The following is a 2,838-nucleotide window of genomic DNA, read 5'->3' as shown; positions in this document are numbered from 1 at the left end:
CTCGTTTTCCTTCCTCCCCCCAATCACGGGACTTCACGAGCAACGTCCACCGCCACCGGCCCTCACGGCAGCGCCCTCCCAATCAGCCCTCTGCCCAGAGCACTCAAGGTCACCGTGAAGGTGACCACCGCCCACCCCAACGCCATCTGTGTTGGCTACGTTCTAGGTGAATCCCGTAGTCATGGTGCTGACCACACCTGGTTCGCTCCTGTTACCTGCACTGACCGCATCAGGCGCTGGGCACAGCGTCCCCGCAGGATGCGGACGCGCTCAGCCCTCACGCCGGCCCGCGGGGCAGCCGAAGGCGTGAGAGGAACTGGACCGGATACAGGCCGCCGACCGGTGCTCTTGTCCGGCCCCCCTCCCCCAGGCAGGCTGCAGACGGACCCCGGAAGCTGCGCAGGGCAGCCGTGGAGTGTGCACGTGTGCGCGTGTGTGCGCGTGTGTGCGCAAATGCCGGATCGGTCGCTCTATTCCCGCACTCTAGGCTTTCTGGCCACTGGCCCCTTCTGAAACTCTGTCGAGGACGCCAGGCCATGGTGGACGGGGGACAGTGTGGCGGGGCGGTCGCCCTGGCTCTTAGAGGCTGTCACCATGGAAAAGCCACGTCACGCAGCGGGGGCCGCCTCGCCGTCCCCCTTACAGTATGAAGTCTCTGCTCAGACCCCTGTAACAGTTCCTTTAGCCAGCAGATGGATGGCGAACGCAGACGGCTTCATCTACTGAGAGACAGCATAAATCACCGCCGAGGACGGAGGGCCGCGGGGAGGGTCCCCCCGCACAGCCTTCCCCGGGAAAGGCCCGCGCTGGAGCATTAGCGAAATTAATTCATCTTTCATAAGCGTCTGGGGCAGTCCAGTGATCTATGGGAACAACCAATTCCTCACTACAGGCGAGAGGAAAAAAATGTCTCGGCCCTGATCGACTGCACAAATCTGCTTTTTAAAAATGGCCTCACGTTATCTGGAGTGCCGCTCCCAGAGGCGGCATTTGAAACCCGTGCTGAGCCAAAAGCGGCCGTAAATCAGCAGGGAAAGTTTTGTTAGTTTTCTATGCACTGGGCCGTAATTATTTGGGATCGCCTCCATCACGGTAATTACACTTAGATTACCCTTAAGTGGCGGCAATAAAAGAAAGGGAAATCCGTCTTAAACTAATTCCCTCCCCCAGCGTTCGGATAAAGCCGAGCGACTGGCCGGAGGCAGAACACGGTGGCGCCGGGAGCCCCGCCCGCCGGTAGCCGCCTTCTGGTGAAGACAGAGGGCGCTGGGCGCCTGGGACGTGCCACCGAACCGAAGGGGCCTTCGCGGGCCAGCGACCACCCTTGGTCCCCTGGCAGAGCCTCACGTCCTGGAATCTCACCGACTGACCCCGAGACCACTTCTGACGTGGCAGCAGAGGGACCGATGATGGCCAAGGCCGACGCCGCGTGTGGCGGTCACCCTGGGGCCAGGTCTGCTGACCGCCAGCTAGGGCTTGGACCCAGGGCAGGGGGGTGGCCCCTCATTGTCTGTCCCACGGGGCCACCTCGGCACCTCAGGGGGACAGTGCGCCAGCCGCGGGCAGCAAGGCCGGGGGCCATGTCCTGCCCCGCCACCGTGTCTGCCCTGTCTGAGGGGTGAGCAGGGAGGGGGCGCCAGGGCTGAGGCCCCAGCCACCGGGCAGTGGGGGGAAGACGCCGTGGCCCCACGTGCTGGGCCCTGGGGCAGCGAGCCTGTCAGGGGGTCCTGTGTCCTGAGGAAACTCGCTCCTCCGTGGGGGCCGTCCCACGCATCGCCCCAGCCCCCCAAAGGACCTGGCGGCCGTCACTGAAGCCTCTTCTTTAGAGCGCGTCATCGCTCACAGCCAACAGACGCTGGCCGCCTCTGGTGACCCCACCTCTGAGGATGAGATGCAGTGAGAAGACCAAAGGCCAAAATTCTGGGGTCGCCAGTGAGTGGTGAGAGGGTGAGGGACCCTGCGAGTTCCTGGGGCGACGAGGGCCACATCGGGTGTGTCTGGCCTGCGGGGCTCAGCGTGCGGGGCGTCCGGGGAGGGAGGGCTGAGTCCAGGTCCCCCTCGCCCCAGTCTGGGGTCACTGGCAACAGCTCGAGCCTTGAAAGTGGCAGTTAAAGGGGGAGTCACCCCACACCGGCCCTGGGACCATCACCAGCGGCCCGCGCCGAGCACTGTCGCCCTGCCTTGCAGGCTCACCAGCCTGGCCTGGCTGCCCAGCCCCAGCCTTGCGGCCACCCTGCTGGGCCTGCCCTCCTGCCACGGGGTGACCCCTCGTGGTGACTGAGGCCCTCGCTGCCTCGGCGCTGGGTGGGACGCTGGCCTTGCTGGGCTGGCACTGGACCCAAACGACGAGCGAAGAGCTGGGCCGAGCCCAGGTTTCCAGCCCCATCAGGCACGGCCAGTAGTGCTGGAGACTTCTCACAGGGGGGCACTGGGGCGCGGCCATGGGGGGCCAAGACCCGGGCAGTCCCCAACTGTCCCTAAGGACCGTAAGCTGGCTCTCTCTGTGAAGGCGCCCGGTCCTCCGCTGCTGGCCCTGGGTCCCTGCCTCGTGGCTGGTGGGCGAGCCAGGGTGGGTCTGGGTGGGCAGGGGCTGGTGCTTGACCATAACTGGGCTCCGACACCGACTTCTCAGCCCCCGCCATCTCCGGGAGAACCCCGGCCCCGACCTCCGCACAGCACGCCACACGCCATCGTCCGGGGGGCCCACCCGGGTTGAGATGTGGCTGCGCTCGTGCGGGGTGGAAACGGAAGCTTCCAGAGCTTTCTGGGCACCGCCCCCTCCAAGCTCATGGCGAGCGGGGCCAGAGGAGAGCCAAGGGCAGCCAGGACAGGAGGCCA

Source organism: Pteropus vampyrus, unplaced genomic scaffold (genome assembly GCF_000151845.1).
Source record: "Pteropus vampyrus isolate Shadow unplaced genomic scaffold, Pvam_2.0 Scaffold211, whole genome shotgun sequence".
Lineage (NCBI taxonomy): Eukaryota > Metazoa > Chordata > Mammalia > Chiroptera > Pteropodidae > Pteropus > Pteropus vampyrus.
This window is presented reverse-complemented; position numbering follows the sequence as displayed.